Raw genomic sequence first — 26,718 nt, 5'->3', positions numbered from 1 at the left:
CCACAGGCCTATCCCTGCCCCTGCCTCCACCTTCTGACTCACGTAGGAAATTCCAGGTGACTCACAGCCAGCACTCTGCAACAAACAGGAGTAGCACCTGGTCTGTCCTCCTTCCGTCCAAACAGAAGTCATGTGGAAGGCATTTTCTTTCTTTTTTTAAAAAACTTATTTATTTATTTATGGCTGTGCTGGGCCATCATTGGTGCTCATGAACTTTCTCCAGTTGAGGCAAGTGGGGGCTCCTCTTCAATGCGGTGCAGGGGCTTCTCATCATGGTGGCTTCTCGTTGCAGAACATGGGCTCTAGGCATGCAGGCTTCGGGAGATGTGGTACGTGAGCTCAGGAGCTGCAGCGCGTGGGCTTCTCACTGGAAGGGGGTCACGGGCTCTAGAGTGCAGGCTCAGTAGTGTGGATGCAGGGGCTTTGTCACCCCGTGTCATGTGGGATCTTCCTAAACCAGGGATTGAACCTGCGTCCGCTGCGTTAGCAGGTGGATTCCTATCCACTGCACCACCAGGGAAGTCCCAGAAGACGTTTTCTGAGACCTGTTACGTGCAGAGTGCTGGGGGGCCACTGGGGCGCTCGGTGTCCTTGGCTGTTCTTTCCCCCTAGGGAGGGCTACCGGCATGTGAGGGGCAGCTTTGGCTCTGAAGGGAGATTGCCTTTGCACCCTGATGGAGTGGGCAGGGAGAAGAGGAAGACAGGCCAAGCAGGGATAAGGGTCTCCCCTCTTCTTCCCCCTCTCCAGGAACTCATTCTCTGTGCTTACTCACTGAACACTTCCTGGCACACATCGTGGACCTCATCTCTGCCCTAATTGAGGGGACGAGACACTCACAAGCCTCTGTGCTTATGCTCAGGCTATTTCACCATTTGGACTACCCTTCCATTCCCTCCCCATGCCCCTGTCTGGATTCTCTCAGTGCAGTACCACCTCCTCCAGGAAGGCCTCCCTGATTGCCTCCTGCCCGGCCTTGGAAATGATCTCTGTCCACAGACTCCCTTAGTCCTTTATAACCATGCCTCTCCTGGAGTGTTCATCCAGCCCCCTCACCTTGCCTGCTCAGGTGACACCCGCCCCTCCTAGTTCAGGGAGGTCTTTGAAGCCAGGATATCTTTCTGAATCTGACTGTTCTGGACCTAGACATGCTGACGGATAGGTACTCACAAAGATCTGTCCCTCAGAATGAACAACAAGCGTCCGGCAGTTAGTGGAGATTCAGGAGTATAAGTGTCTGGATGCTCTTTTCTGAGAGGCTGTCTAACCCTGGCGCCGTCTCCTGAGGAAAAGGGCCTGGAGAGCAGGTCAGGCCTCAAGGCACAGCTGACGAAGGTTAGGACCCTCCCCCAGCCTCCACGGACTCAATACCTGCATGCCAAATCCAAGGGAGTGATAATAAAAATCAAACTCTCCTTGAGGTGTGCCTAGGCCTGGACCCAGGCTTCCCCACGACTGGCCTCACCTGTGAGGCTGCTCCACCTGAGCAGGGGTGGCTCAAGAGGCCTGGTTCAGTCAGAAGGGCGGCATGGGCCTGTGTGGACGGACAGAGGTGGCCTGCGCTCAGGCCCTGGCTGTGTCTCGGAGAAGCTGCTGACTGTAGGTAAGTGGCTTAGTCTCCCTGGCTTCCATCTCTGTATTAAAATGGTGCTAGGGAATCACATGGAGAAGGCAATGGCACCCCACTCCAGTACTCTTGCCTGGAATATCCCATGGATGGAGGAGCCTGGTAGGCTGCAGTCCATGGGGTCGCTAAGAGTCGGACACGACTGAGCGACTTCACTTTCACTTTTCTCTTTCGTGCATTGGAGAAGGAAATGGCAACCCACTCCAGTGTTCTTGCCTGGAGAATCCCAGGGACGGCGGAGCCTGGTGGGCTATGCTGTCTATGGGGTCGCATAGAGTCGGACACGACTGAAGTGATGTAGCAGGGAATCACAGAAGACAAAGTATGATTCCACTTACATGAGGTGCCTGGAGGTGGCACGTGCAGAGACAGAGTACAGCCGTGGTTTCCAGGGGCTGGGGGAGGGGACAGGGGGTGGGTGTTTAACAGCCACAGAATTTCAGTTTTGCGAGATTAAAGAATTTTAGAGATCTGATGCACAGCAATGTGAATGCTCTGGACACCACAGAATTGTACATTTTAAAATGTTTAAGATGGTAAACTAGTGTACCTAAAGTGTTTTTTTAATCTAGGAAAAAAAAAACAAAACGGGGCCAGCAAGAGCTCTTACTTCATGGGGTTGCTGTGAGAATTAAATGAGATGGTCGCCCCCATTGCTGTGCACCATGTGTGAAGTGAAAAGGACGCTTAATAAATCCTGCTCCTCCTTCCTATCCCTTTTCCTGAGAGGCCCGGGCTTTGGGCCTGCAGCCGCAGTGACTATTAGATGCAGCTCTAGGGGCTGGAACTGCCCGTGGGGTCAGGGCTGCGATGGGAGGTGGTGAGCTTTCCAGCAGAGGCGGCATGCGAGTGACGTCAGCGCCCCAGTGCTGCTGTAGGGGTGGCCTCTGAGCTCCTTCTCTACCAGGGATTTGAACGGAGTCTGAGCCGTGTCCCACCACCATCTTCAGTGGCTGTGCTCACATCCTGGTCACTCTGCCCTGACAGCTACATCCTGTCCAGACCAGGTCCCGAGCACAGGCCACGGGCCTCCCTGGGCAAGGCCCCCGCCCCGCAGGAGTGTCAGGTGGGTTCAGGTGAGCAACAGAGCAACCAACTGCTGCCTTTATCATTTTACAATGGGCCTGAAGTCCCAGGATGGGGGCGGGTTAGACCTCCCTTTCCTGAGCCCTGTCTTGCTATGTGAGAGGCTGTGAGAACAGCACCTCTTCCGTGGGGTCAGGGTGAGAGTAAGTGGCAGATGCATGAAAGTGCTTGGAACATAGTGAAGCCTCAACAAACACTAATTTATATAAATTGTTAGTTTTTGAGTGTTTAGTAACTGTGCATAAAGGTGGGGGGTGCCCTGATGCCATCTTCCTGGGCTGAGGTGCCTTCTGCACTCTACTGCTCTTACCCCCTACACCCCCACCCACCACCACCATCAAAGCAGGGTCAAGAGGCCCAAAGACCAGCTCTCCGGGGTCCCCAAAGGACCCTATGCCCTCAGCCAGTCCTCCGTCCCCACACAGAGGTCTGGAAAGAGGCAGGGGCACCCAGGACCCGTGTCTTCAGCTCAGGGCCCTCAGCCCAAGGAGAGGCCCCTCAAAGCCTATTCCCCATGCGGGGTCTTTGTCTCTGCGCACTCTTCCAGCTCACTCCATTTCCCAGGCTCTAGGGGAGTTCACCCAACCGTAGAAGTGCTCAGTAAAGAGGAAACCTCGCCAGTTGTCAGCAGGCAATTTAGAAGTGATGAATTCCTGGGAGCAGTATTGGAAAACACATCCCAGGACAGCCTGGGGTTTCACCTGGCAGGGCAGAGGGAAGAACATCGTGGAAATCAATTCTCTTAACTTCATGTGAGCCCTCCAAGAGAGGAGGCCGGAGGCCGTGGCCCCGACGGGGTTAGGGTTCCAGTGAGACTGAAGGTGGGAGGAATCCAGATGGTTTTCTGTTTGCGTGATGACCATAGTAATTATACAGTAACAACAAGAATCATCATAATTTTTAAAAAGAGCTAATAATTACTGTGCACTTGTTGTGGGTTGCAACATTGTTCAAAGTGCTTTGACCTTGATTACCTTTCTCAATCTTTACCATCACAATAGTAGGCATTGTAATTATGCCATTTTATAGAGGGCGAGACTGAGGTTCAAAGAAGGGAAACTGAAGCCACAAAGCCAAGTGGGGGGAGGTTGAGATTCAAGTCTACATCTCAGCCCTTCTACAGACCCAGTGGGCACAGAATATGACCCTCTGGCTGGGACACTGCTCGTGGGGATCATGTAACCAATGTGTGCAAAGGCACCCAGCAAACTATAAACAGTGTTCTTTTAAAAAAATATTATTTATCTGGTTGCTTCGGGTCTTAGTTGCAGCATGCAGAATCTTTTGTTGTGGTGCATGGACTTGCTAGTTTTGGTGAATGGGCTCAGCAAACTGTGGTGCCTGGGCTTAGTGACCCCGTGGCATGGCATTTGGGATCTTAGTTCCCTGTCCAAGGATTGTACCCGCATCCCCTGCCTGGCAAGGTGAATTCTCAACCACTGGACCACCAGGGAAGTCCCTAAATAGGGTTATTAATAAAATAACAGCCTCCCTTGCTAAATGATCTCAGAAGACAAAGCCAACCCTCTTTTCATTCAAGGACAGTGAGCAGGGTCACACCTTCCTAGAGGAGGCCAAGGGAGAGGCTGTTGCATTGAGAACAGCTTTAAAGCAGAAGAAGCAGGCAGAGCTGAACCCTGTCTGGACTCAGTGAGACCAGTCAGCATTGCTTTGATCTGGACAGCAGTGATTTGATCTAGTTAGATTTAGCCAGTGGGTGCTCTTTGCAACCGTATGGACTATAGCCAGCCAAGTTCCTCTGTCCATGGGATTCTCCAGGCAAGAATACTGGAGTGGGTTGCTATGCCCTCCTCCAGGGGATCTTTCTGACCCAGGAATTGAACCCAAGTCTCTTACATTTCCTGCATTGGCAGGTGGGTTCTTTACCACTAGCGCCACCTGGGAAGCCCCAGCTTTAGCCAGTACCTACTTTAAAAGGTCTCCATTGGTGTGATCCCATCAGATCATATTAGAACCAGTTTTCATCCTGATCATGTCAGAGTCAGAATTAGCTGGAACCTGCTTGGATTGGTTAGAGGTGGTTTAAGTCTGTTGTGACGGGTCTGAAGTAGCAGACCATGACTGTCTGTCATGGTCATAACCTCTGGCCCTGGATTTTCAACAACGCAAGCAGCTTTAGGAACATATTAGAGGTTGATGTGCAGTGGGAGGAGTTGTGGGGACATGGGTAGGCAGGTGGAGGTGGGAGGGCCTGGAAGGCCGAGCTGGAGAGCGGATGATGTCACATCCACAGTCACGCCACACGTAACCCTCCAGAGCACTGCACAGACCACACGCCTGTAAATCAATTAGCCTCTTGCCCAGTGATTAATGGGAGGGAAGTTTTCATCACTTGTTGTGGATAAATTATTGCATATGGAAGCACATCTTTGATTTTTATGGGTTCTTGCTGGAGCATGGAATTTCTTGGAGGAGGTTCCCTGAGGAACGCGGAGTCCCTGTAGGGCCCTCCCTTCCCCCTTAACACGCGCACATCCAGCTCCCTGCTTCCTCTCCCCCACCCTCTCCTTGTATCTTCCCAGACCTAAGGGTTCATCAGAGCCCAAGAGTAAGAGGGTCTGGGGGAGGCAGGGTTCACAAGGCCCAGGACCAGTTGTGCTTTGTAAACAAGTGTGATGGAGATGGTAGAGCTGAGAGCCTCACTTGCTGCCCCAAACCAGACATGATGCTCATAGTCCAGGTCAGCCTAAGGACAGGGAGGGGCTAGGCCATACAAGGGTTTTCCTAAGAAGCCTACAAAGCCATGGGCGGCTCCAGAAATGAGTCCCAAGTAGAAATCCAGATGGTCAGGAGATCTAGGGAAGATCTTCCAGAATGCACATGGGGGCCAGGGGCTTCCCTGGTGGCCCAGTGGTGAAGAATCTGCCTGCCAATGCAGGAGACATGAGTTTGATCCCTGGCCCGGGAAGATCCCCCATGCTGCAGAGCAACTAAGTCTGTGCGCCACGACAATTGATATTGAGCCTGTGCACTCGAGCAGAGCCGCAGCCACTGAGCCCACGCACTCTAGAGCCTGTGCTCCCCAACGAGACACCACCACAGTGGGAAGCCTGTGTACCACAAATAGGGAAAAGCCCACACAGCAGTGAAGATGCAAACCATAAATAAATAAGATTATTTCTTAAGGAAAGATTATCAGAAACAGATTCACAGACTTTGAGAATGAGCATATAGTTGTCGGGGGGAAGGATAGTGGGAAGGGGTAGTGAGGGAGTTTGGGATGGACATGTACACACTGCTGTATTTAAAATGGATAACCAACAAAGACCTACTGTGTAGTACATGGAACTCTGCTTAGTGTTGTGTGGCAGCCTGGATGGGAGTGGAGCTTGGGGGAGAATGGATACATTTATATGTACAGATGAGTCCCTTTGCTGTTCATCTGAAACCGTCGCAACATTGTTTATTAATCAGCTATACTCAAATACAAAATAAAGTTTAAAAAAAAGAGTTTATTCCTTAAAAAAAAAAAAGAATGCACATGGGCTAGACCCTTATTTTCCTCAGAGGCCTGAAGTAGGAGGAACTTGCATCAGGCCACATCACTGGGACCAGAGGCTGCTCCATCCCCCAGTTGGAGCAGGCCTCCCGCATTAAGTGATATCTGTCTCTAGGGCTCTTCCATCTGGCCTGCCCACACCTGGAGCATGAACATGCAGCTCTCAACCCTTACCTGGTGGGCAATGGGATCATATCACCCTGGTTTGGGAGCACAGTCTCTGTAGGCTCTGGAAGCTGATGGACCTGGATCTGAGTCTCTGACCCTGCTTTACTAGCTGAGTGACCTTGGGCAAGAGTCCTCACCTCTCTGAGACTCAGTTTACGGTCTACAAAATGAGGATAATACTAGAAGTCAGCTCATGGGGTGGGGAAGTTTAAACAAACTAATACACAAAATTTATGGCACAGCGCCTGGCCATTCACCCAGAGGTAGATTGGTAATACAATTGTTAGCATTTTCAGTAACAGTTATTCTTTTCATTGAGTCCTTGCTCTTGGTCACAGAGGCACTGGAGGAGGACTCTGAAGGCCTGGCTTAGAGGACCTGCTCAGCACTGTCTCACTCCATGTGTGGCCTCAGTTTACCCATCTGTGAAGTCAGGTAAGTACTTCCACTCTGCCTGTGTTTCCAAGGTGGTTGCAGAATTCAAGAGATGTCTAAGTGCTGAAAACTAACTATTCTGGTAGACTCAGAGGTGACCATCCACTTCCCCGTCCAGGTTGCTGCCAGGAGTAGGGCCAGTGGTCAGATGGTCTCCAACTGTCAGTGCCTTCAACTGGTCTCAGCTGCAGAGACTTGCCCGGTTCAAGGTCACATCCTCCTCAGGGGCAGGTTGCAGCCAGGAGCGGAGCAAGCTGGGGGCATAAAGACCAGCCACATGGGTCCACCTGGGACAGTCTGATGGGTACTGGCCGAGCCTTCATCATCAGACCTGCACTGCGGTTGCCTGCTCTCTGCCTGCTCTCCTTCCGTTTTCTTTCACACATGTTGAGCCTTCATAACATCTTTTTTTTTTAATCTGAAATGTAGCTGATATACAATAGAAGTTACAGGTGTACAACATAGTAATTCATAATTTTTAAGTTATACTCCATTTATAGTTATTCTATAATACTGGGTATATTCCCTATGTTGTGCAGTATATTCTTGTAGCTTCCTCTATACAAAATATTTTGTTTCTTAGTCCCCTACCCTTTTATTTTTCCCTCCCTTCTTTCTTCCACCCACTGGTAACCCCTAGTTTTTTCTCTATATCTAAGTCTTTCTCTTTTGTTATATTCACTAGTTTGTCGTATTTTTTAAATTCCACACATAAGTGATATATAACTGTTTATTTTTGTCCAATTTATTTCATAGTAATAGCATAATACCCCCCAAGCCTACCTATGTTGCTGCAAATGGCAACATTTTTTTCATTTTTATGGTTGAGTAGTAGTCCATTGTGTGTGTGCATATACATATTATATATATATATATATGTCACATCTTTATTCATTCATCTGTTGATGAACACGGGTTGTTTCAGTATCTTGGCAATTTTAAGCAATACTGCTATGGACATTGGGGTGCATGTATCTTTTCAAATTAGTGTTTTCAGGGTTTGTTTTTTTTTTTTTAAATATATACCCAGGAGTGGAATTGCTGGGCTATATGGTAGTTCTCTTTTTAGTTCTTTGAGGAACCTCCATACTGTGTTCTGCAGTGGCTGCACCAGTTTTCATTCCCACCAACGGTGTGCAAGGGTTCCCTCTTCCCCACATCCTCACGGTTTGTTGTTTGTGTTCTTTTTGATGGTCAGCATTCTGACAGAGGTGAGATGATAACTCACTGTGGTTTTGATTTGCATTTTGCTGATGATTATCAATGTTGAGCATCTTCTCATGTGCCTATTCGCCTTCTGCATGTTCTCTTTGGAAAAATGTTCAGGTCTTCTGCCCATTTTCTCAATGAAGTTGTTTGTTTTTTTTGATGATGGGTTGTATGAACTATGTACATATTTTGAATATTAACCCCTTATTGGTCATATCATTTGCAAATATTTTCTCCCATTCAGTAGGCCATCTTTCATTTTGTTAATGGTCTTCATAACATCTTGCATAACACTGACCTCTGCTACTCAAATGAGAAAAATTGAGATGATATAGCAAATTTAGGAAAGTGATTATGCTGATTGTAATTTTTTTCCTTGCTATTAACATGACTACATAGTACTGATACCAGATTGTAGGGTTTAAAAAAGTATATTAACTTGGGGAGCAAACAAAAGAGCAAACAAAAGAAGCTACGCATCTTCAAAATCTAAGTCTGGGGTCACCGACAGGTCCCAAATCACTCAAGCATGCTCCTGCCTGTGCCTCTAGCCAAGATGCCAGATCACGGGGGAATTAGCTGACTGCTGACCTCAGCCTAGCAGCATACTGGGCTCCCTGGGCCCTGGCCATGTATGAAATAGCTGATGGCTTGCTGATGGCCCTTCCTGGGCCCTTGGCCCCTCTGTAGATTAAGCTGTAGGTGGGTGTGCCCACAATGAAATTCTCAGAGAATTTAAAGAGGAAGGGCTGGTAAGGACAAGCCAACCTTCAGCACCTGCCCCTTAGCTCCCTTCCTCCTGTCCCACCAGAGGGGGTCAGGAGTGGGTCAACAGTGCCCCCCAAGACGAGCTGTGAGCCCCTGCATCATCACTTCTGGACTAATTGCCACCCTACCCGCCCACCAGGTGCCTGCCTGTGTGTCTCCCTGGCTCTGGGGCTGCTACTAAAGACATGTTGCAGCAGCTTTACGAAGCATGGCTCAGAACAATTTTACACCCCATTTGATTTATGTTCTGGGATTCGCTCCTCTCTGAGGCTCCCTCCCCCTGGAAGGAAGTGTATGTCATCCAACCTGGCTCTCCTGCGCTCCCACAGAGCCAGCGCCTGGGCCAGGAGGGGCCAGGCTGGGGCAGACCCTAGGTCCTGAGTGAGCAGTGCTGTGACCTGGCGCTTCCTTCTGGACTTTCTCTCCAGGGGTCCCCGACCCAGGACATCTGTGACTGAGACCTTCACAGGTGGCCTCAGTTATGACCAAAGACTCCAGAGCAGGGAAAGTCCTTGGGGGATAGGTGAACAACCTTTCCATCTTCCCTCAAGGCCCTTCCAAAGGTCCCATCACCAGTGTGTGTGGCAGGCACCTGCCTGCCTTCTAGCGGTGGCGAGGGCAGGGTTGGCGTGGGGAGTCACCAGGCCAGCTGTGAGCCAGTCTTCCTGGCAGCATGACCTGCTTCACTGGACTCTTTGTCCAGGCAGTGACGTTGACCTTGACTGAGGAATGGTAAGATAAGAACCCATTTGGGCTGCCACCTCCTTTATTGCAACAGGAGGGGAGGGCAGGCTCAGAGAAGGACAATGATTTCCTGAAAGGCACACAGCCAGTGGGAGAGTCAGTGCTGGAACTCTGGCTTTACAACTCCAGGATTTCATCACCTTCACCCTAAGAGGCAAGATCATTTACAGTCACAGCCTCTCATCCCTTCAGTCTTGAATGAATGCCTCCCAAGAGCCAGGCTTGGTGTTCAAAGAGCTTCCAGGTTGGTAAACACATCTCTGGACTTGGATGTCTGCACGGGGAAGGATAGAAATACCTGCTTTGGGTACCCTTCTGGACTTTATCCTATGTTCCTGCTGTTCCTTGAAAGGGCACCAGTAAATTTAAGTGTTTCCTCCAATTCTGTGAGCCGTTATAGCAAATTATTGATGATGGGGAGAGGATCATGGGAATCCCTGATTTGTAGCCAAGTCAGACAGAACTGCAGGTCACCTGGACACCCATCACTTGTGGTTAACGTTGGAAGTAGGGGCAGTCTTGTGGGACTGAGCCCTTAAAATGCAGGGCCTGCATTAACTCCAGGTAGTTAATGTCATAATTGAGTTAAATTGTAGTCCACACAGTCGGTGTCCACAGAAAATTGGAGAATTTCTCCGTGTGGAAAATCCGCACTTTGTGTCAAGAGTATTGTGAGTAGAGAAACTGTTTTTCTTTCACAGAGTGCCCTTGTTTGTGATGACCATGACAGTTTTGAGGGGTACTTGTCAGGCAGACTGCAGGAGGTCCCCTTGCTGGGATTTGCCTACTGTTTTTCTCACGATTAGACTGGGGTGATGGGTTTCAGGAAGGTGGCATAGGTAAAGTGCTGTTTTCGTTGCTCCATACCATCAACGTGATTTACTGTAGTTGATGTTGGCCTTGACCACCTGGCTGAGGCAGTGCTGGGGAGGTTTCTCCACTGGAGAGTCATTCATTTCCCCACCCACCCCTTCCACAGTGTACTCTTTGGAAGAAAGTCTGTATGTGCAGCGCACACATAAACAGTGGGGAGCTGTGAGCCCTCTTCTTTAGAGCGGAGGATCTACGTAATTTATTTTAAAGCAACTTCCAGACATCCTATCATTTCAATCATAAATACTTCAGTACATGTCTCTAACAGATACAGCCTTGAAAATCACACAAATAGCTATATTACCACTATGCCAACCTACACCACTGATAGTGATTCTTCAGTATCATTTAATACCTGGGCCATATTTCATCTTCTCTAATTGTCTAAAAAATATCTCTATGGTTGGTTTATTCAAGTCAGGATCCAAACAATATTCACCCATCGTATTTGGCTAACATGCTGTTTAATGGATTTCCATCTGTAAAGGTTTTCCCTCCTTTTTTTGGGTGTGTGTATGTTGGGGGTGGGGGTTGTGCCTCTTATTTCCTGAAGAGTTAGGGTCAGTTTTCCTAGAGAATTTTCTACGTTCTGGTCTTGGCTGATTGCTGTTTCATAGTTTTATTTGACATGTCCTCTGGCCTCTGCACTTCTGGGAAATCTGTCGTTATGTCAGAAGTTTGATCAGATTTGGGCTCATTATTTTGGCAAGAACATATCAGAGGTGGTGCATCTGACCAGGACACATAAATGTCCAGATATCCCTCTTTTCTTGGAGTGAGAGTGATCAGGGGTTGGCGTGTTGTCAACATTTCTCCTCATGGGCTTAGAGCTGCTAAATAGCCTCTACATACATCCCTTTGCTTCTTAAAGAAAGAGGTCAGTTTCTATTACTTGCAACCAAAACTCTGATAGATAAGTCCAAAGTACCCAGTTTGGTGCTGGAAAATGCCTGATTAAGTGCCTAACCCTGAGGTGGGAAGCTGGGAGAGGACTTTGGAGCCAGAACTGTCAGAGTTGAGGTCCTGTCTCTATGATCTGAGCAGGTTTCCTCAATTCCATCATCCGTAAAATGGGATGCTGCTGCTGATAGCAAAGTCTAGCTCACAGGTTATAATCAGAATTAAAGTACTTAATGTTTGCAAAGCCTTTAAAACAATACCAAGCACACAGTAAGCATGTAATTGTTAACTGATATAAGAATACCACTAATTTTTTATTTTATCTTATCTACTAGTTCTGTTTCTTTCCTACTGCCACATCTTAACCTTATGTAATGTCACCCATTCCCATGGCTTTGGCTATCATGTTCCCTAATACCTCAATGCCAAGAACTAACTTGACTGAAAATAGTCCGCTTTGATATAATAGCCTTGTTTTTTCCCTCGGGGATTCAGGGAACCTACAATAAATGCAAGCACTAAGACATACCTCAGTTTCAGAATTGATAAAGAGGCGGATGGGTGGGATTTGTGCATAGAACTGAGAGAATAAGAAATATTCTAACAACTTCCTAAGCTACACTAACCAAAACAACTCTACCCTGGAACTTAGGGACATCTTAGTTGTGACTCTTCCTCTTGATTAGCTTGATTTGCATAAAGCTCTGTGACCTAGTGACAAAAATATGTGAAAAGGGACCTGGGCTTTCTGCTGAGTGCTCTGGCTGCTGGAAACTCGATCCTATCAGGACTGGGAGCTAGATTTGTCCCTGCCACCCTCGGGGAACATCCGTAATGAAAAAAGAGCTCACTCTTAGATAAAAGAGGTCAGTAGACAGGGTCTCTGCCTTAAGTCCACCAAGATGAAGCTGAGAGAGCAGCCCAAGGTCTGGGTCATTGAGCGGCTGTTCCCAGGTACAAATCTGAAGGGTTTGGACACATTTTACTCTTGTATTGTAATTGCCATTAGGGAGCTCGTTAGGAATTCCGATGTGAGGGCATGTGGAGAGAGGTCCATGGGTAAGATATGGAAGAGCTGTTCTCAGCTTCCTGGTGGCAGCTCTCTAGCACTATCACTCCACACAGGGATTCCCTGAAGGACAGTGGTGAAGGGACATCCTCTGTCCTCTGTCCCTGAGAGTCTCCAGGCAAGAATACAGGAGTGGGTTGCCATTCCCTTCTCCAGGGGATCTTCCCAACCCAGGGATCAAACCCACATCTCCTTTATTGGCAGGTGAATTCTTTACCACTAAGCCATCAGATGGAGAAGGCAATGGCACCCCACTCCAGTACTCTTGCCTGGAAAATCCCATGGATGGAGGAGCCTGGTAGGCTGCAGTCCATGGGGTCGCTAAGAGTCGGACATGACTGAGCGACTTCACTTTCACTTTTCACTTTCATGCATTGGAGAAGGAAATGGCAACTCACTCCAGTATTCTTGCCTGGAGAATCCCAGGGACGGGGGAGCCTGGTGGGCTGCCGTCTATGGGGTCGCACAGAGTCGGACACGACTGAAGCGACTTAGCAGCAGCAGCAGCAGCAAGCCATCAGGAAAGCCCCTTGAGCAGGACACCTGGATGTTTATCTTGCCTGGAGGGAAAGATGGCTAGGGATTTGGATCTATGTTCATTCATGGACATGGCTAATGGTTTGGTCAGGGACTTGGAAAGAATACAGTTGGAAATTTGATGACAAGAATGTCTGAGAAAGAGATATTTGAGTGGGCCTCTCCAAGTGGGCTCAGAAGTGAAGATATCTGAAAGCCAAGTGAGTGCTCATCAAAGAGCAATCTCAGCACAGAATAATCTTAATTATCAGGTTGACCCATTCTGTGTATGTCAACGGCTCATAAACAAAATAGCCATGACAGCATGGATGGAGATTTTGCATTGACCTAGCAAATGGGCTTTCACTCGCCAAGACCAATCTGGTTGTAGTCACTTCTGAATACCCATACTACCTACAAGAGCAGAGGCCAACACAGCTCTGAATATGGTACCACTACTTGGAGAGACCAGCCAAACGCCCGGTGGCAGATCAGTTATGCTGAAATGCTTCCATCTGGGGAGTACTTCTTTTTCTTCTTCTCGGGAGATATGAATATTCTGGATATGGGTTTGTCTTCCCTGCCCGCAATGTTTCTGCCCCTATCCGCAGACTTACCAAATATCTTTTTTACTATCATGGTATTTCACAGAGCACTGCTTCTGACCAGGAAACTCATTTCACAGCTAATGAAGTGCATCCATAGGCTTTTGCTCAGAGAAGTAGCTGGTCTTACCATGTTCTCCATCATTCTAAAGCATCAAACTGGCAAGACAGGGGGGATACTATTTGGAAATCTGGACCTGGAGTCAGACAAACCTGAGTACTCATTTTGCCTTTGACATGTACAGTTGTGTAGATTGGGTAAGCTACATGTCTGTTTTCAGATAAAGTAGAGTGAACACTAAAAATATGGTAGCTATGATTATCACTCTCTTCTTGGCTTGTTCTCACTGCTATAGTATATTGTCATCACTCTTAACAAATAGCTATAGGTCCTCCCAAAGATTCATCATAGTGATGCTCATCAGTTCAGTTCAGTTCAGTTGTTCAGTCGTGTCCGACTCTTTGCAACCCCATGAATCGCAGCACGCCAGGCCTCCCTGTCCATCACCAACTCCCGGAGTTCACCCAGACTCAAGTCCATCGAGTCAGTGATGCCATCCAGCCATCTCATCCTCTGTTGTCCCCTTCTCCTCCTGCCCCCAATCCCTCCCAGCATCAGAGTCTTTTCCAATGAGTCAGCTCTTCGCATGAGGTGGCCAAAGTACTGGAGTTTCAGCTTTAGCATCATTCCCTCCAAAGAAATCCCAGGGCTGATCTCCTTCAGAATGGACTGGTTGGATCTCCTTGCAGTCCAAGGGACTCTCAAGAGTCTTCTCCAATACCATAGTTCAAAAGCATCAATTCTTCAGCGCTCAGCCTTCTTCACAGTCCAACTCTCACATCCATACATGACCACAGGAAAAACCATAGCTTTGACTAGATGGACCTTTGTTGGCAAAGTAATGTCTCTGCTTTTGAATATGCTATCTAGGTTGGTCATAACTTTCCTTCCAAGGAGTAAGCGCATAGTAATAAGGAATTAGAGACTACCTAAATATCTGTTGAGAATTGTTTACAAAATTACTATATATCAGTTGAATAAAATACTCTATAGCTATTAATCTTCTGTTGCTGTTGTTTAGTCACTAAGTTGTGTCTGACACTTTGCAACCCCCCTGGACTGTGGCCCACCAGGCTCCTCTGTCCATGGGATTTCTCAGACAAGAATATTGGAATGGGTTGCCCTTTCCTTCTCTAGGGGATTTTCCTGATCCAGGGATCGAACCCGCATGGTTAGAGGTGTACTTATTAAATAGATATTCATGATACACTATTAAGTGAAAAAGGCAAGTTATAAAATAATATATGCTGGATGATTTCATTTGAGTATTTTTTAAAAGCTATATATCATGCATAAAAGTAATGCTTGAATTATATTAAGTATAATAGATTTATTTATTATCTCAAGGAAATGGAAAGTTGGTTGAATTTCATTTCCCCCTTTTTCTTGTCTATATTTTCTAAATTTGTTTTTGGGACTGTGCATTGCATTTATAGTGTAGAAAAAAGAACCCTCCCACCCCCCAAAAAAACCAGTGTTCTGAATGTAGAGCAGCAGAGGAAGAGACCAGGTGAACTTTGCGTGCTCCATCCTAGACAGGCTTCTCCTACATCTGAGAGGATGCTGGCTGACTGGTCGGAAGGAGACTTCAGCCACATCATTTCTGTAACCTCCAGGGCACAGCCCTGCTTTGGCATGACTCCATCCTTTCTCTGGCAGCCCCTGGCTCCCCATAGTGACTGGGAGAGATTTTTCTTAACTCTGTCCACTGATAGGATAGGAGAAGGTCACAGCAGTTGCCTCTGGGACCAAGACCAGATGTGCCCTGTTCAGGACACCAGACAGGAATGTGGCTGCCTGGGAGAAACGGGCCTGGATCCAGCACTGGACTGCGTGTATTGGCTGAGGTTCACAAAGGCGCAGGACTTCAGTCTGGCAGCTTGAAAATATTTTTCAATGGAGCCCCAGTATTTGACGGGAGAAACAATAATATTCCTTCTCTGGATGTCAAACATCCGGATAAATAGAAGCCTTTTTTTCCACCTTCACTCTTCCCCAAGTGTTACAAAGGATGCTCTGACATAGGTTTTTGGAAGGGACTCACCTTGCTAGGGTGAAGGCCAACTCGAGCCACAGGGAATGCTTATTTTTAAAGGAGAGGGAACCATGTGGCCCATCACAGGTTTGCTCAGAGGGCCTGGCTTCCTCAGGAGCGAGGGCGTGGGCTGGCAGGACCTGCCTTCTTGACCGGGGAGGACTCAGAGAGGGTGATGGGTGTACAAGCCCCTTCCCTGGCAGGAGGCTAGGGCAGGACAGGGCAGGGCTGGGGAGGGGTCTGGCAGGGAATGTGTCCCACCCAGAGCTGGGCCGTGGGTGCAGCCAGAGTCGGGGGGCTGTGTAGTGGTCAGGAGATGAGAGGGAGATTGAGGACAGACATTAGCTGAAGACCTCCCATCATGTTCACTGAGCTGGAACCCAGGCACGACCCAGCCACAGAAAGTCAATCTCACCCAGCAGCTGGGCAAATGCAATGGGCTTGGCTAAACTCAGAAACTAAATGAAGACATTCCTAACGAGTCTTCCCCCAAATATGACCGGCATTTGGGGTATCCAGTGGGGAATTTATGGAAAAGAAGATAGAGAGAAAACACTTAAACATTTCTCAAGCTGAAAAATGAATCAGGAAAACAGTCTCAACTCCTTGGGTTCTGTTGAGCAAACTCTTAACTCTGTTTAGCCAGTGACCCCTGGGCTGGGCTTTCTCTCCCCTAACTCACTGCTTATCTCCACATCACAGGCACAGCCTGCTTCCTGACCCAGGGTCACTTTGCCTGTATATCTGAACCCCTCCCTGGGGCCAGGATAAAAATACCTCCTTCCAACCCTTCATCCTGGTCCAGCTCATCCTGAGCCAGCAGGCAGTCTGTGGGGCAGACCCACTGATCTGCCTTTTCCTCTGATGAGACATGGAGACCCTACCCATCTCAGAGTCAGGCCTTTACTCGGTAATAATCACACCTTTACAGGGAGGACCAGCACTCACTCGAGTACGCTTCTATCACAGAGGCTCGAACTGAGGGCTCAGCTGCCTTGGTTTGATTGTATAAACTTGAGCCACCTCATCAGGAGTTTTTGGAAAATCTAGTACAGGGCTTCCCTGGTTGTATAGACTGGATTCAGCCACCCCACCCCCACCCCCAGGCTTATATGGAAATTCTGACTCCTCTGCCAAGACTCCAATCCTGGAGCCCTCTTGATTCCATTGTCTGTCTGCCACTTCCTCTTCACCTTCATTACCTCTCCCTGGTCAAACCACCTTTCTCTCTACTGGATTACTACGATAGCCTCCTTCCTCTTTCCACTCTGGTCTCATCCAGCCTCCTCACTGCACACACAGTTCCCTGGCTTAAAGCTCTTCCCTGGTCCTCCCCTGCACTCCGGCTCCTCAGAAAACCACCCAGGATCCCCAGCCAATGACCCTGACCTCTGTCCTTGCTCACAGCTCGTCTTTACCCAGAGTCCTCTGTGCCACGGTGTGCCGCACTGGCCTTCTCTCTGAACCCACAACTTTCCTGTTTCGCGGCTACCCCGGCACTGTTCTCACTGCCTGGAACACCTTCTCCTCACTAGGCTCTTTCATCAAGTCTAGATCTTAGAGAGGCTTTCTCTGACCATCCGAGCCGATGAAGCCCCTCATGGCATTCTCCTCTTCCCCTGTGGCACTTGCTGTCCTTGACGGTGGGTCTGTGTGCCTTCACTTGCTGAATGTCTACCTTGGCCACTGCACCATGTGTTCCTTTAGGGCAAAAAGTATGTCTGCACTATTCATCCCGGTCTGGTATCTCCCGTGTAATAGACGCTCAGAAATATTTCCTGAGTGAGTGAGTAGGTAAAGGAAAGAGAGAGACTGGGATGTAGTCAGCAAAGGGGCCCAGGAGGCAAAGGGTGTCCCTGGAGTCGGATGATCCTTGACTGGCGTCCTAACTATGTGATGTGGGGCAAAAAGGACTTAACCTCACTGAACCTCAGTTTCCTCATCTGTAAAATAATGATTATAATCATTTCCTTGCTGTGTAGGTTTTTTAAAAAATTAATTAATTTATTTTACTTTATGATATTGGTTTTGCCATACATTGACTTGAATCCGCCACGAGTGTACATGTGTTCCCCATCCTGAAGCCCCCTCCCACCTCCTTCCCCATCCCATCCTTTTGGGTCATCCCAGTGCACCAGCCCCGAGCATTCTGTATCCTGCATCAAACCTGGACTGGCGATTCATTTCACATATGATATTTTACATGTTTCAATGCCATTCTCCCATATCATCCTGCCCTCGCCCTCTCCCACAGAGTCCAAAAGACTGTTCAATACATCTGTGTCTCTACTGCTGTCTCGCATACAGGGTTATCATTACCGTCTTTCTAAATTCCATATATATGCATTAGTATACTGTATTGGTGTTTTTCTTTCTGGCTTACTTCACTCTGTATAATAGGCTCCACTTTCATCCACCTCATTAGGATGGATTCAAATGTATTCTTGTTAATGGTTGAGTAATATTCCATTGTGTATATGTACCACAGCTTTCTTATCCATTCATCTGCTGATGGACATCTAGGTTGCTTCCATGTTCTGTCTATTATAAACAGTGCTGTGATGAACATTGGGGTACACGTGTCTCTTTCGATTCTGGTTTCCTCAGTGTGTATGCCCAGCAGTGGGATTGCTGGGTTGTATGGCAGTTCTATTTTCCAGTTTTTTAAGGACTCTCCACACTGTTATTCGTAGTGGCTGTACTAGTTTGCATTCCCACCAACAGTGTCAGGGGGTTCCCTTTTCTCCACACCCTCTCCAGCACAAAACTTATTGCTTGTAGACTTTTGGATAGCAGCCATTCTGACCAGCGTGAGATGGTACCTCATTGTGGTTTTGATTTGCATTTCTCAAATAATGATATCTTTTCATGTGTTTGTTAGCCATCTGTATGTCTTCTTTGGAGAAATGTCTGTTTAGTTCTTTGGCCCACTTTTTGATTGGGTCTTTTATTTTTCTGGAATTGAGCTGTAGGAGTTGATTGTATATTTTTGAGATTAGTTGTTTGTCAGTTGCTTCATTTGCTATTATTTTCTCCCATTCTGAAGGCTGTCTTTTCACCTTGCTTATAGTTTCCTTTGTTGTGCAGAAGCTTTTAATTTTAACTAGGTCCCATTTGTTTATTTTTGCTTTTATTCCCAATATTCTGGGAGGTGGATCATAGAGGATCCTGCTGTGATGTATGTTGGAGAGTGTTTTGCCTATGTTTTCCTCTAGGAGTTTAATAGTTTCTGGTCTTACATTTAGATCTTTAATCCATTTTGAGTTTATTTTTGTGTATGGTTTTAGCAACTGTTCCAGTTTCATTCTTTTACTAGTGGTTGACCAGTTTTCCCAGCACCACTTGTTAAAGAGATTGTCTTTTCTCCTTGTATATTCTTGCCTCCTTTGTCAAAGATAAGGTGTCCATAGGTGTGTGGATTTATCTCTGGGCTTTCTATTTTATTGCATTGATCTATATTTCTGTCTTTGTGCCAGTACCATACTGTCTTGATGACTGTGGCTTTGTAGTAGAGCCTGAAGTCAGGCAGGTTGATTCCTCCAGTTCCATTCTTTTCTCAAGATTGCTTTGGCTATTTGAGGTTTTTTGTATTTCCATACAAATTGTGAAATTATTTGTTCTAGTTCTCTGAAAAGTACCATTGGTAGCTTGATAGGGATTTCATTGAATCTATTGCTTTGGGTAATATCCTCATTTTCACTATATTGATTCTTCCGATCCATGAACATGGTATATTTCTCCATCTATTTGTGTCCTCTTTGATTTCTTTCACCAGTGTTTTATAGTTTTCTATATATAGGTCTTTTGTTTCTTTAGGTAGATATATTCCTAAATATTTTATTCTTTTCGTTGCAATGGTGAATGGAATTGTTTCCTTAATTTCTCTTTCTGATTTCTCATTGTTAGTGTATAGGAATGCAAGGGATTTCTGTGTGTTAATTTTATATCCTGCAACTTTACTATATTCATTGATTAGCTCTAGTAATTTTCTGGTGAAGTCTTTAGGGTTTTCTATGTAGAGGATCATGTCATCTGCAAAGAGTGAGAGTTTTACTTCTTTTTTTCCAATCTGGATTCCTTTTATTTCTTTTTCTGCTCTGATTGCTGTGTCCAAAACCTCCAAAACTATGTTGAATAGTACTGGTGAAAGTGGGCACCCTTGTCTTGTTCCTGACTTTAGGGGAAATGCTTTCAATTTTTCACCATTGAGGATAATGTTTGCCGAGTGTTTGTCATATATAGCTTTTATTATGTTGAGGTATGTTCCTCTATTCCTGCTTTCTGGAGGGTTTTATCATAAATAGATATTGAATTTTGTCAAAGGCTTTCTCTGCATCGACTGAGATGATCATATGGTTTTTATATTTCAATTTGTTAATGTGGTGTATTACGTTGATTGATTTGTGAATATTGAAGAATCCTTGCATCCCTGAGATAAAGCCCACTTGGTCATGATGTATGATCTTTTTAATATGTTGTTGGATTCTGTTTGCTAGAATTTTGTTAAGGATTTTTGCATCTATGTTCATCAGTGATATTGGCCTGTAGTTTTCTTTTTTTGTGGCATCTTTGTCAGGTTTTGGTATTAGGGTGATGGTGGCCTCATAAAATGAGTTTGGAAGTTTATCTTCCTCTGCAATTTTCTGGAAGAGTTTGAGTAGGATAGGTGTTAGCTCTTCTCTAAATTTTTAGTAGAATTCAGCTGTGAAGCGTCTGGTCCTGGGCTTTTGTTTGTTGGAAGAGTTCTGATTACAGTTTCAATTTCTGTGCTTGTGATGGGTCTGTTAAGATTTTCTATTTCTTCCTGGTTCAATTTTGGAAAGTTGTACTTTTCTAAGAATTTGTCCATTTCTTCCAAGTTGTCCATTTTATTTGCATATAGTTGCTTTGCTGAGTAGTTTTGAAAGTTAATGTATTTAGAGAGTCTGATGCAAATGCCTGGCAATAAACAGGCCTATTTATCCAAAAGACCCCACACATTGAAAGTATGTGTGCGTGCATGCTCAGTCACTTCAGTTGTGTCCGACTCTTTGCGATCCTATGGACTGTGGCCTGCCAGGCTCCTCTCTCCATGGGATTTTCTAGGCAAGAATAGTGGAGTGGTTTGCCATGCCCTCTTCCAGGGGATTTTCCCCACCCAGGGACTGAACTGGAATCACCTGCATTTGCAGGCAGATTCTTTACCTACTGAGCCACCTGGGCAGCCCTATTGGAAGTATATGTATATATAAATAGGTAGACAGCAAGGGCCTACTGTATAGCACAGGGGACTGTATTCAATATCTTGTAATAATAGACAAGAATCTGAAAAAGAATATATATATGTATATGAAACTGAATTACTTTTCTATGTAACTGAAACATTGTAAATCAACTATACTTCAATTAAAACAAAAGAAAATATTGAGTGGGCCAGACCTGAGCCAGGGCCAAGGGGCTCCACAGTCTCTGCACTCAAGGAAGATGACATTTAGAGGTTCTGTAAATCTCAGCTATTCATAGTAATAGTCCTACTGCTATTACTACTAATAAACAGAATGTTAGGAAATTCTCTAGCCAGAGTGAATGAGCCAAGCCCCATGGAAGCCCGCCTGGGAAAACCAGGATATGAGAGAAGGGAACAGGGTGTGAAGAAAAAATACAGGAGCGAGTGTGTGGTTTACTATAAATCGTCCTTTGATCTTTCTTTCATAGTTGGCTTAGATTTTCCATTTAACCGGATTAAAGAATTCTGTGACTAAAGTATTCATTCACTGAATGGATATTTGTGTGTGTGTGTACCTATGTATATAAATTCAGGAGGGAGAGATTCAGAGGTGAAATTGATGTAGTCTTTGCCCTCAAGAGGCTTACAGAGGAACATGATATGCACAAAATATCCTAACACAAGGTTGACTTAGAAGAGACAGAGAGGAAGGCCAATGGAGATTCAGACAGAAGCAATAGGCTTCATGGGGAGGTGGCACTTGAATAGACTTAAAGACACATGAGTGAGAGAAGGAAGGAAGAAGCATGATACAGGGAGAGAAATACAGAACGTGAAGTCAGATGACCTGTTTTCAAACCCTGGCTTACAATTTGCACCTACAAAAGTTGGTTTCCCTGACCCTCAGTTTTCTCATCTGTGAAATGGGGATAATACTTCCACATTATTGTGATTGTTTTGTGTGATCATCTTCACATACACCCACACACTGGTTTCCGTAGAGAGGTCAGAGTCATGGGGCTGAGAAACACCTCCTGAGGTTCCGATGAGTTCACCAGTGAGCTCGTCCTCACTGCTCTCCTCCCTGCAGGGGACACTCAATTCCTTAGGCCTGGAAGGCATGTGGTAAATGATGATGTTTGGAGAAGGTGATGGCAGTGGTGCCACATCCTGCCACTTAATCCACCTGAGATAGAAACAGCTCTTCCCGAAATCCCAATCCACTCCCATTCCCAGAGGGAGGCCTTTCAGGAACTCTGGGCTGGGCCCAGCATCCAAGCCAGCTTGAGCCACGAGCCCAGGTTTCAAAGATCCTAAAGGGCTGAAGTCGGGCATGGCAGAGACCAGCCGGCTCTTCACCCAACCTGTTCCCTCGTCTTCCTGGGCTCACAGCAGACTCCATCCTTGTAGCTGGGTGAGGCCATGCAGCATAGCTGTAATCAATGCCAAGTGATACATGTGTCTTCTTTCCAGATCTGACCAATAAAACTCTTCTGTACTCTTTCCCTGGGTCGTCTGATGGTGATCCCCCAGCATGAATTTGGAAGCTGCTTTAAAGATGACATAGCTGCCACCAGCCGAAGTCTCTGACTGCCTGGAGGATGGCCCCGTCCCCACTCACCACCCTTGAACTCCAATTAGAACCGCCCTGAACTGTTAGATGAGACATGAAATAAACTTCCTTTGTGTTTATCTATTATACGTTGGGGCCTATTTTCTACAGCAGCAGTGTCTTACTAATACACCAGCGTAGGGTCTCTCCTACCTGAGGAGGACCAAAGCAGGAAGGGCTGAAGGAGCAGCTCTCCATCGACGTCCTTGAAGAAGGCAGGATGTTGTGACCATGGTGCCTGCATATGAAGTGCAACCTCTGTGGGGTGTAAATGGAGTTGAGGGTTAGGAGTCAGGCAAAGTAAGGTCAGACATAAAGGGGGGTGGGTCACAGGGGCTATTGAAAGCAGTGTGGTTGAGCCTAGCTTGTTCCCATGAGTTGAGATGATTTGAAGGTTGCAGCCATTGCTCTTGTAGTTGGGTCTGCCTCACCCCTGGCTTATACCTCCTGCCCTGGCCCCAACCCCTGCCTCAAGCCCAGGGCTTGGTCACTGGGATCCCCTGTTATCCCCCTGGGCCCTGACTGGTACCCAGTGTGCAGCCTCATGGTCCAATCTGTTTTCCAGATGAGGAAAAGCAGACCCAGAAAAATGAAGGGACTAATTCATAAAACCCAGATTGATCTTTCCACCTGGCCTTGGCCAGCGAGCACAATTTCCAGCAAAGTCCTGCCTCTTTAATGCCCTGGCCAGAGTCTCCCCAAAGGACGGCTTCTGGCAAGCTGGATTTCCAAGCCTGGCCATTGAGAATGAAAAGGAGCTGGTTTCTTCTGGTCCCAAAGATAAACAAGCTGGTCAGTTTTCTGTCGGTCCCAAGGCAGCTCTCTCCTGCCCTGGAGCCAGGCAGACACTGGGCAGTCTGTGTGCAGGGCCGAGGCTGCAGCACCCACCGGCTTGTAACAGCTTCGCAACTTCTCGGAGGGAGCTGGCATCCACTCAGACCGCTCGGGAGGGAGGAGAGGACGCTGAAGACAGAACTGTGCTTCTCGTAAAGGTCTGTCCTAAAAATAAAGACAGAGTTAACCTAGCGAGGGTCTGCAGGGATGTTGGTCTGAATAGAGAAGTGGATTAATCTGAATTCTCCAGTTAAACAGAGCTAATAGAATATACATGTTATAGATATCTATATGCAAATGGTCTTCTTGTTTCTTATTTCTTTGGCTGTTATGGGTCTTAGTTGCAGCACCTGGGATCTCTAATCTTTGGTGTGGCATATGGAATCTTATATTTGAAGCATCCAGGATCTAGTTCCCTAACCAGGGATCAAACCTGGGGCCTCCTGCATTGGGAGCTTAGAGTCTTAGCCACTGTAGCCCCAGGGAAGTCCCTACATACATATGTTTATACAACATATTCATGTAGATATATATAACGTATACTTTGACTATGTAATATACCTGGGCTTCCCAGGTGGCGCTAGTGGTAAAGAACCTGCCTGCCAATGTAGGAGACGCAGGTTCCTGGGTTGGGAACATCCCCTGGAGAAGGAAATGGCAACCCACTCCAGTATTCTTGCCTGGGGAATCCCGTGGACAGAGGAGCCTGGCGAGTTATAGTCCATGGGATCATAAAGAGTCGGACACGACTGAAGCAACTTAGCACTATGTCGTTACATGTAGATACAGAACATCTATGTGTATGCCTGGTAGCTAGCTGGTAAAGGATCTGCCTGCAGTGAAGGAGACCCCGGTTTGATTCTGAGTTGGGAAGATCCGCTGGAAAAGGGATAGGCTACCCACTCCAGTATTCTTGGGCTTCCCTGGTGGCTTAGCTGGTAAAGAATTTGCCTGCAGTGTGGGAGACCTGGGTTGGATCCCTGGGTTGGGAAGATCCCCTAGAGAAGGGAACAGCTACCCACTCCAGTATTTTGGACTGGAGAATTCCATGGACTGTATAGTCCATGGGGGTCACAAAGAGTCAGACACAACTGAGCAACTTTCACTTTCACTTCACTCACTTCATAAACATATAGCTTACATAGATATATACACACTGATATACATATACAACTATACATATGTATAATAAGGAATTGGTTCATGCGGTATGGAAGCTGAGAAATCCCATGATCTGCAGTCAGCAAGCTGGAGACCCTGGAAATCCCATGGTATAATTCCAGTCTAAAAGGTTTGAGAACTGAGAGAGAGCCAGTGGTATAAGCATGAGTTTGAGTTCAAAGGCAGGAGAAGATCAATGTCACACTTAAAAAAAAAAAAAAAAAATATATATATATAGTAGAAACCAATCACAATATTGTAAAGCAATTATCCTCCAATTAAAAATACATTTTTAAGAGGATTAAAAATAAATTTTTAAGAAGATAATTGCTTTACGATATTATGTTGGTTCCTGCCATACATCTATATGATTGAGCCTATGTACCCCACCACTTGAACCTTCCTCCTACCTCTCACCCCATCTCGCCCCTCTAGGTTATCACAGAGCACCAGTTTTGTTTTTTTAAATGAACTTATTTATTTTAATTGGAGGCTAATTACTTTACAATATTGTGGTGGTTTTTGCCACACATTGACATGAATCAGCCATGGGTGTACATGTGTCCCCCATCCCGAACCCCCCTTCCACCTCCCTCCCCATCCCATCCCTCTGGGTTGTCCAGCGCACTGGCTTTGAGTGTCCTGGTTCATGCATCAAACTTGGACTGGTGATCTATTTCACATATGGTAATATACATGTTTCAATGCTGTTCTCTCAAATTATCCCACCCTTGCCTTCTCCCACGGAGTCCAAAAGTCTGTTCTTTATATCTGTGTTTCTTTCGCTGTCTCACATATAGGGTCATCATTACCATCTTTCTAAATTCCATATGTATGTGTTAATATACTATACTGGTACTTTTCTTTCTGGCTTACTTCACTCTGTATAATAGGCTCCAGTTTCATCCACCTCATTAGAACTTATTTAAATGTGTTCTTTTTAATAGCTGAGCAATATTCCATTGTGTATATGTACCACAGCTTTCTTATCTATTCATCTGCTGATGAACATCTAGGTTGCTTCCATGTCCTGACTATTGTAAACAGTGCTGTGATGAACATTGGTGTCTCTTTCAATTCTGGTTTCCTCAGTGTATATGCCCACCAGTGGGATTGCTGTGTCATATGGCAGTTCTGTTTCCAGTTTTTTAAGGAATCTCCACACTGTTCTCCATAGTGGCTGTAGTAGTTTTCATTTGCACCAACAGTGTAAAAGTGGAGAGGGTTCCCTTTCCTCCACACCCTCTCCAGCATTTATTGTTTGTAGACTTTTTGATCGGAGAAGGCAGTGGCACCCCACTCCAGTACTCTTGCCTGGAAAATCCCATGGATGGAGGAGCCTGGTAGGCTGCAGTCCATGGGGTCGCGAAGAGTCGGACACGACTGAGCGACTTCACTTTCACTTTTCACCTTCATGTATTGGAGAAGGAAATGGCAACCCACTCCAGTGTTCTTGCCTGGAGAATCCCAGGGATGGGGGAGCCTGGTGGGCTGCCGTCTATGGGGTCGCACAGAGTTGGACACGACTGAAGCGACTTAGCAGCAGTAGCAGCAGCAGACTTTTTGATAGCAGCCATTCTGATCAGCGTGAGATGGTACCTCATTGTGGTTTTGAGTTGCATTTCTCTGATAATGAGTGATGTTGAGCATCTTTTCATGTGTTTGTTAGCCATCTGTATGAAAGAGCACCAGTTTGAGTTGCCTGAGTCATACAGCCAATTCCCACTGGCTGTCTATTCTACATTCAGTTCAGCCGCTCCGTCTTTGCAACCCCATGGACTGCAGCCCGCCAGGTTTCCCTGTCCATCACTGACTCCTGGAGCTTACTCAGACTCATGTCCATAGAGTCGGTGATGCCAGCCAACCATCTCATCCTCTGTCGGCCCCTTCTGTTTCCATGCTACTCTCTCCATTTGTCCCAGCCTCTCCTTCCCTCACTGTGTCTACAAGTTTGTTCTCTGTGTCTGCATCTCCATTGCTGCCCTGCAGGTAGGTTCATCAGTACCATTTTTCTAGATTGCATATGTATGCATTAATATATGGTATTTGTTTTTCTCTTTTTGACTTACTTCACTCTGTATAACATGCTCTAGGTTCATCCATCTTAATAGAACGGACTCAAATACATTCCTTTTTATGGCTAAGTAACATTCCATTGTATAGTCCTACTTAAATACAGGCAGAGAGAGCAAATTCTCCCTTAGTCTGCCTTTTTGTTCTATTCAGGTCTCCCAGGGATTGGATGAGGTCCACACACGTTGAGGAGGGCTTTACAAGTTGTACTCATTCAA

At 46.4% G+C, this 26,718-nt stretch overlaps 1 long non-coding RNA gene across 4 annotated transcripts; it reads left to right on the top strand.

Moving 5' to 3' along the window:
• The first annotated feature begins 1,462 nt into the window (after positions 1-1,462).
• On the top strand, positions 1,463-22,519 carry LOC147365302 (uncharacterized). Of its 4 annotated transcripts, none has more exons than XR_015135374.1 (3): positions 1,463-1,601; positions 6,738-6,834; positions 22,354-22,519. It is a non-coding gene; the product is annotated as an uncharacterized LOC147365302 (long non-coding RNA). The 4 variants fall into 4 exon arrangements; XR_015135371.1 differs by having other exon boundaries at positions 22,294-22,519; XR_015135372.1 differs by lacking the exon at positions 1,463-1,601 and adding an exon at positions 1,806-2,701 and having other exon boundaries at positions 22,294-22,519.
• The last annotated feature ends 4,199 nt before the right edge of the window (positions 22,520-26,718 follow it).

This window comes from Bos grunniens, chromosome 10, assembly GCF_055505025.1.
Source record: "Bos grunniens cultivar Pamir isolate PY7600 chromosome 10, Bosgru_T2T1.0, whole genome shotgun sequence".
Lineage (NCBI taxonomy): Eukaryota > Metazoa > Chordata > Mammalia > Artiodactyla > Bovidae > Bos > Bos grunniens.
This window is presented reverse-complemented; position numbering and strand designations above follow the sequence as displayed.